This window comes from Rattus rattus, chromosome 3 (assembly GCF_011064425.1).
Source record: "Rattus rattus isolate New Zealand chromosome 3, Rrattus_CSIRO_v1, whole genome shotgun sequence".
NCBI classification, from domain to species: domain Eukaryota; kingdom Metazoa; phylum Chordata; class Mammalia; order Rodentia; family Muridae; genus Rattus; species Rattus rattus.
This window is the reverse complement of record NC_046156.1, coordinates 1,752,114-1,760,827: the sequence shown is the minus strand read 5'-3', so window position 1 is coordinate 1,760,827 and position 8,714 is coordinate 1,752,114. Positions and strand designations below refer to the sequence as shown.

The following is an 8,714-nucleotide window of genomic DNA, read 5'->3' as shown; positions in this document are numbered from 1 at the left end:
CTTCAGGAGCTTCTTAGTCAGCGGAAAAAGAAAATCTGTTGTCTTATGAGAAAGACCCGTAGTTTATAACATTAGGGGTGCTCACTTTGAAGGACTGGATAAACTACAGTGGGCAGAAAGCTTAAACCGAGAACAGATTGGGAAAGATAAAGCAATTTGTTACCAAGAATCCTCCTGACAACAGATATGTCAGGCCTTTATATCCAACAAAGGCAGGAATAGTAATCAAAGAACAAAGAAGATTTATCCCTCAAAAGACATTGACCTTGGAGATTCTAGGATTCAAGTTTAGGGAGACCGCTTGAAAGGTAACCCTATTTAAAAAAATGGGGTTAAATAAGAGCAATTATGAAATCAAAGAATAACTTTCACAATGCTGCAGGAAGTGCTTCTTTTGCCAATGGAAAGGATGAGAAAATGCCACACCCAAAGAAATTAACAGTTCAAAACCTTTATCAACTCAGCTTTTGTTATCGTCAAATTGAGGCTCTTGGCAATATGCTCAAAGACTAAACAACCTGCTGATGGATGTTGATGGGAAACACCTCACACCAGTGAGAATGTTTTATCTGTGCTTGTGCTCCCAGCCCACACAGTAGGGGGCAAAAAGCTCAGGTGACAGCAAAAAAAAACTGGATAAAGAAGCACTATAAGGATTTCTTAGTGAGAAAGTGGTTCGCAGGTAGACGAAAACTGAGATAAGCTGGGATTTACATTTGGCAGACAAGGAACCTTAAAAAAAGGAAGGTAGATACAAAAAGGCTGGGAAGTGGGTGGGGAACTCATTCTGGAAAACAAAAACAAGTCTGAGGTTCCCTTTTGCTCTAGAAAATCGTAAGGACATTTAAGGGAACCTTATCTGCCCAAGAGATCCTCCAGCATTAAGTTATTTTTCTCGTTAGTCATCATTAACATGGGCATATACAGCCAAAAGAATACCCCCAACATATAAAAAAGGTGAAAGTTAAAACAGAAGAACATTCCAGGAAACCGTCTGCTCACCTATGTGTTTCAAATTGCCTCAGACCTTTTTTTACTCCGACAGGACAGATAAAATTTACCCTAATTTAGCTCTGTTCCAGAAGCTAAAAACCTTGGCATCCTGGAAAAAAACCATATTGGGGGGTAAGGCCAGGCTAAAAAAGGCCTCGATGATTTGGGCTCAAAAAACTTGTAATAAAAAAAGGAAAAGAGTGGATACAGAAAAATCTTTGGACCCTGATTAGGTACATCTAGAGAGAATAAAAGCACAATGGAAGAAAGAGAAAAACTTTCAGAGCTCTCAAAAAACAACGTCTGCCCTCTCTGCTGGCTCTAATGGAAATATGAAATGTCTGTAGAGGTCTGTCCTTGAAATGCCTTGTCAACTGGAAATGTTTTTATGTTTCATGTTCAAAAGAAAACATCCTGAGTCATTCACACCTTGAGTCTTAACTTGTTTCTAAATCACAGAAAGACCCTGTTATACATGGTATAGAGAGAAGCTGCCAGGGCAGGAAGAACATCTACAGGGCTGATCAAGTGGCTAGCTTCTTGGTATGAGGCTGATGGCTATTTCTCTTAGAAAAATCCTGACTTGTTATTAGATTTACCAAGGTGCTAGAAATGCTAAAAAAAACAAAATGGTGCTTGAGAAGACATATTATTAACCGCTTCAATTTGTTTCTGATGAAACTCTACATGCCTTGGTCATAGGTGTGTATTTATTAGATGATAACAAAATCACTTCAGTAATTTGGATAGGCTTCTACAACCAGCTAAGCCAACCTAGAAAAACAGATTTTTAAAATATTTTTATAGAACTCTTATCCTAGGGAATGTAAAATTGAATTTTCAAAAAGATTTCATGATTCCTTCAAATTTGGCAGGGAATTCTGCTTATAGAGGGCAAAGATTAAAACAGAGAATACTGTGTCAAGGAACAAGTTTTCGCCCATATTGACTCATACAGAGCCTGGTCCCCAATAATAACGTTCTGGCTAGTACCAAATTTATTTTTCATACAGCCACCCAATTTTAGGACAAGATCGGATGAAGTTGCTAGAAGTGTTCAGTTTCTTACCCTCCTCAGGTGCCCTCGTGGTCTGATTCCTAAAACTCTGACAGTGGATATTACACACAGGATACCTGTTCCGGATTATACATGCCACTCTGATGACTGATCGTAATGCCAGATTGCTTAGAGCGTGTGGACAGCCTAGAGGAAAGCCTGACAGTCTCAAGACAGACCAACAACCTGCCACTACAAAGTCTTTTCAGGCATTTGCCCAAAACAATACAGGTCAAACATGCTACCAGGATTGCCATACAATCCCCAAGGTCAAGAAATTGTAAAAGGCCACATCATACTTTTTAAAGGAGCTCTTACAAAAAACAAAAAGGGGAATTGCCTATGGCAAAACACCAAGAGTACAGTTGTCTTTTAGCTCTTTTTACTCTAAATTTTTAATTTTGATACGCATATCGCTCTGCTGCGGATATGGCCATGCCCCTACTAAACCCATGATTAATCAGGGTACAGACAGCTGGACCTCAATCAGATTGTGAAAGAACCACAGTGGCATTGGAGATACAAGAAAAATTTAATGCCCACTTGGCAATCTGGCTCCTATTAACTAACCAACGAATAGATTTGTTTCAGGGAACAAAATTGAGGCATTATATCATATGACGCTGTCTCATGTTCCTCTCTTAGAGGCTTATGTGTTACTCCATTGAAAGCTAACTTTTCTCAGTATTCTCAATAGAGCAAGAAATCAAATTATTTGAAAGGAAATGGTCCATGAAGCGGAACAATTATCAAGACAATTGCTGATACAGATTGCTGTCCTTAACAACGCAAAATGAACCCATCTGGATTAGGATTTCCCGGTGGATCCTGCTTTCATTTTCAAAGAATGGGCTGGCATGTTTGCCTGGGGCTATTCCTCCTTGGATGTGGAGTCTATGTCTTTTTTTTTGTCATTATAACGAGGATGCATGCCAGACACCAGGATTGTTTAGGCTATTGTCATTAAAGCGGTGTTTCTCCCAGTGTATGGTTGGCCTCTCTGATAGATTGAGAGTTCGCCTAGATCATATTTTGTCACTGTCATGTGGTCATTGTATCCAGAGACGGGCAACTTTCCTCAGGCTCGACCAACCTAAGACAGGAGCCAGTGGCGGGTTTAATTTCAGTGATGGTAGTGAGCGAGTTTTGAGAGGAAACGACCCAAGACAGGAGCAATGGCGTGTGTGGGACACCCAGATCTAGACCATCATGGACAGAGGTGGCCCTGCCCTGTTTGTACATTGGACTGGTCCCCATGCCCCTCTGCTCTGTCTCTCCCCTAATATTAAGCACACCAATAGCCCAGGAACGGTGTGTTATACATTTCCAATCATCTCTAGCCATTGGGGTGCAGTCCTGAATTGCAAGAGTGGCTTGCCATGGCGAGCTGGGCACTCTGTGAGGCATGTCTGACCTCTCTCAGACCACTACCTCCACCTAATGGGTTCATTTTTAAATAAAACAAAAAAAAGGAGGAGATGTAGGGCCGGCTAAGATGGCGATGACATCCGGTGGTCGATTTAATGATAAGCACCTACAGCGCATGTGTTGGCATGCCCCCATCTACAAGGCCAGGGTGATATTCATGTAAATAAGAAGTTATTTCATACACCAACCTTTAGAATCCCCAGTGGACAAATTTACAGCCACAGTCTGTTTTGTATATAAGGCAAGTGCCTTTGTTCCTCGGGGTCCCCGTATCATTCAATGAGGTGTCCTGCAATAAAGGCTGATTGAGAAGGATCCAACGGTGTTGCGTCTTCCTTGCCGGTCGAGGTGGGCGCGACACTCATATAAACTAAAAAAAAAATATCTTTTACAAAAAAAATAATAAAAGGAAAGAAAGAGAGAGAAAGAAAGAAAGAAAATACTGTCTTTTTTCCACTGGATGGTTTCAGCTTCTTTATCAAAGATCAAGTGACCCTAGGTGTGCGGATTGAGAAAATGGGATACGGAGTAATTTTTCAAAAATCAATCTACAGATTCAATGCAATTCCCATCAAAATTCCAACTCAATTCTTCATAGAGTTAGAAAGAGCAAATTCATTTAGAATAACTAAAACCAAAAACTATACTCAACAACAAAAGAACTTCTGGGGGGAATCACCATCCCTGACCTCAAGCAGTATTACAGAGTAATAGTGATAAAAATCTGTATGGTATTGGTACAGAGACAGGCAGTTAAATCAATGGAAAAGAATTGAAGACCCAGAAATGAACCCACATACCTATGGCCACTTGGTCTTTAACAAAGGACCTTAAACCATTCAGAGGAAAAATAGATAGCATTTTCAACAAATGGTGCTGGTTCAACTGGAAGTCAGCATGTAGAAAAATGAAAATTAACCCTTTCTTACTGCACTGTATAAATCTTAAGTCCAAGTGGATCAAGGACCTCCACATAAAATCAGATACACTCAAACTAATAGAGGAAAAAGTGGGGAAGATCCTTGAACACATGGGTACCAGGGAAAATTTCCTGATCAAGAATCAACAAATGGGACCAGATAAAACTACAAAGCTTCTGTAAGGCAAAGGACACTGTCATTAGGACAAAATGGGAACCAACAGATTGGGAAAAGATCTATACCAGTCCTACATCCAATAGAGGGCTAAGATCCAATATATATGTATCTCATGAAGTTAGACTCCAGAGAGCCAAATAACACTATTAAAAATGGGGTACAGAGCTAAACAAAGAATTCTCAGCTGAGGAATATCAAATGGCTGAGAGGTACATAAAAAAATGTTCGGGTTGGGGATTTAGCTCAGTGGTAGAGCGCTTGCCTACCAAGCGCAAGGCCCTGGGTTCGGTCCCCAGCTCTGAAAAAAAAAAAAATGTTCAACATCTTTAGTCATCAGGGAAATGCAAATCAAAACAACCCTGAGATTCCACCACACAGCAGTTAGAATGGCTAAGATCAAAAACTCAGGTGAAAACAGGTGCTCATGAGGGTGTGGAGAAAGAACACTCCTCCATTGTTGGTGGGATTGCAAGCTGGTACAACCACTCTGGATATCAGTCTGGCAGTTCCTCAGAAAATTGAACATTGTACTACCTGAGGACCCAGCTATACCACTCCTGGTCATATTCCCAAATGATGCTCCAACATACAACAAAGACACATGCTCCACTATGTTCATAGCAGCCTTATTTATAATAGCCAGAAGCTGGAAAGAACCCAGATGCCCTTCAACAGAGGAATGGATTCAGAAAATGTGGTACATCTACACAATGGAATATTACTCAGCTATCAAAAACAATGACTTTATGAAATTCATAGGCAAATGGATGGAACTGGAAAATTTCATCCTGGGTGAGGTAACCCAATCACAGAAAAACACACATGGCATGCTCTCACTGGTATGTGGATATTCTCTCAAAAGCTCGAATTACCCAAGATACAATCCACAGGCCACATGAAGCTCAAGAAGAAGGATGACCAAAATGCAGATGCTTCAGCCTTCTTAGAAGGGGAAAAATATTCATAGGAGGAGATATGGAGACAAAGTTTGGAGCAGAGACTGAAGGAATGGCTATTCAGAACCTGCCCCATCTGGGGATCCAGCCCAAATATATACAGTCACCAAACCTAGAAAATATTGATGAAGCCAATGAGTTCATGCTGACAGGAGCCTGATAATAGCTGTCTCCTGAGAGGTTCAGCCAGAGCATGACAGAGGCAAATGCTAGCAGCAAACCATTGAACTGAGAACAGGATCCTAGTTGGAGGAGTTAGATCCCTCCTGTCCTGAGGTGATTACTTCAGGTTCCATATCCCCACTGCTGTCTCAGCTAAAGTCACCCCCATAGTCTCCTGTAAGTCTACCCCATCCGAGGTCTCTGGCACATCCTACAGGTGCCCCCCACCCATCCCCCCTCTACCCCCAAGAGTTTTATTCATTCTTCTGGCCCTCTGGCCCTCTTTCTTTTCCCCCCACAACATGATCCTAAATGTCCCCATTCCTCTCCTCATTCCCTCTCCCACCTAGTTCTCTCCCTCCATCTGCCTACTATAACTCATTGACAAGTCTCTTCTAAGTGAGATTCATGCCTCCTCACCTGGGCCTTCTTTCATTTTTAGCTTCTTTGGGTTCGTGGATTGTAGTGTAGGTATCCTGTACTTTACGGCTAACATCTGTTCATAAGTGAGTGCATACCATGTCCATCCTTTTGAGTCTCGGTTACCTCACCCAGGATGATATTTTCTAACCCTATCCATTTGTCTGCATGATGTCCTTGTTTTTAATAGCTGAGAGTACTCCATTGTGTAAATGAGCCACATTTTCTATATCCATTTTTCAGTTGAGGGATATCTAGGTTGTTTCTAATTCTGGCGATTAGAAATAAAGTTGCTATTAACATAGTAGAACACCTGTCTTTGTGGTATAATGGAGCATCTTTTGGGTATATTTCTAAGAGCTGTATAGCTGGATTTTTCCAGAAGCTATCTAAGGCATGCAGTGACTTTTCTGAAGACAGTTCACCATTTTGCAGGGCCTGCAATGAGTGGGCTCTAAGAATTCAGGATCTTTAGAGAGTTTATCCCAGGATTGCATCTTGCTGCTGATAAGCCATTTCTGTCACTATTATATACCCTAATGATTCTTGGGCATCAGCTCACCTTATTTGGCAGATTTTCTGAAGATCAAATATGAAGATGTTCTTTCACATAGTAATTCTGTGCAAACAAATAGATGATTTCATAATTCCTGATAAGAATTTTATAGAATTCCTAAATTTATAGAAGTAATTTTGAGCCCTCTAGAAAATAAAAGCTGCAAATACAGTTCTATAAACCTTCATGTGCACTAGGATGGAAAGAAGGCTTGGAAGAAATGTACAATCAGGGAAGACAATCTTTCTAGGTTAGCTATGAGAGCATTATCTAGTAACTAAAGTTCACAAACTGGGAATTGACAACTTACTGTAAATGTAAGGACAGAAAATAAAATATAGACTATCTATATAAAACTTCAATACTAATATGACACAAGGTAGATAATTTGTCTCTTGACAAAACCATACTAACTTCTAACATAAAAACGTCTTCATATTTGATCTTCAGAAAGTCTGCTTTTCAGCATCTAATGGGATGATCATGCAATAATTTTCTTTCAGTTTGTTTATCTTGCATTGGCTATTGTGTTCTTGTGCTTATTGTGAGCCATCTGGTTGTCTCTGATTTTGACTGGCCTGGTATACCTTAGAAGTAACAGGTCTCTAGACTGTAAATAGAGCTGGCCATTCCTTGTTGTCCAGGGCAGTGGCAGGCCTCCTGGGAAGCAGGCAGAGCTGTAGCCTGAGGAGTGTAGTGAAGATCCAGGATTGCAGGTAGAGGTGTGGACCAGAGGATGGAGGACAGGAAGTATGGGACGTATGTCTCAGTTGCTGGGCTTGCTGGGTACCCAGAGGGCCAGATTGTATTTTATGTTTCAGGACTCACTTATTTAAATCATAATTGTTTATATAATGCCATTGCTAATGATTACAACAATATGAAGAAAAATAACGTGTGATTGCCTTATATACATTACAAGGTTGGATGTGGTATCTCACACCTGTAATCTTAACACTTGTGAGGCAGGGGCAGGAGAATTGACACAAATTCAAGGCCAACATAAAAATAAAAATAAAAAAATAAAAAAGCAATTAAAAGAAAAACCTACATCTAATGTTAGCTTTTAGAATAGTTAAAAATAGCTGAATAGATCCTATGGAATTAAACTGCCTGAGATTAGCAACTAGAAATTCTAGACAAAATATACTAAAACAAAACTGAAACTCCCTAGAAGTGATTTCTAACATCCACTTAAATAAAAGTATAAAAAACATGGTGACAACTGTCCCTAGAAGTGATGCAGGTGTGGCTGCTGTGTCACTTATGTGTCAGTAGGTGGCAGAGAGGAGAAAGGCTTTATCTATGCTCAGTGTTTTGACCTATGGACATCTGAATGACTACTAACCTAAAACTCCCTGAAAAAAGCCTGCGAAGACTACCAGTACTTTGCCAAGACAGGGAGTTAGCCTGAGAGGACTACTACTCTGGTGTTGTTCAGGCCTTGATGGCTCCCAGGACCAGAACCTGGAAGCAAGCCAGAGATGGAACAAAAACAAAAACAAAACAAAACAAAAAACAAAAAACAAAAAAAACAAAAACAAAAACACAAACACCCACCTGGGACTGAGTGCCCTCAAGCAGGAGTAAGGCTTTGATAAACAATCCACACATAGGGCCACTCAGGAAGCTGGTGTGAGCAGCGAGCCTAAGGACCACCAGACTGTCACCATAGGGGCTGGACAGGAAGCTAGCCTGGTGATCACCAATCAAGTACTGCACAGGCCTAGGAGGGAGGAGCAAACCATGCCTAAGATGACTCCTGTCCAGCACACACAAGCAAAACGTAGCACTCCTCCTATTAACAACCCCAGACACTCAGAGATTTGAGGTATCACTAAGAGGAGTTAGTGGTAGGAAATGGAAGATAAAGAAAAAAAGAAGGATGTGGGCACAATGAAAAGAGTCAGAAATGGAGACTTGAGGGTAGTGAGTAACAGCCTGATATGAGTAGCTGGTGATGCCATTTCTTAAAAACTACCAAATAGCTTTGGGGATAAATCTTTCTTGGAAGGATTTACAAGACATCGAACAACTAAGGTCAA

At 40.7% G+C, this 8,714-nt stretch overlaps 1 non-coding gene across 1 annotated transcript; it reads left to right on the top strand.

Annotated features, from left to right (window-relative positions):
• Positions 1-7,893: 7,893 nt before the first annotated feature.
• On the top strand, positions 7,894-8,025 carry LOC116897548. The gene has a single exon (XR_004387562.1). It is a non-coding gene; the product is annotated as a small nucleolar RNA SNORA17 (small nucleolar RNA).
• Positions 8,026-8,714: the final 689 nt, after the last annotated feature.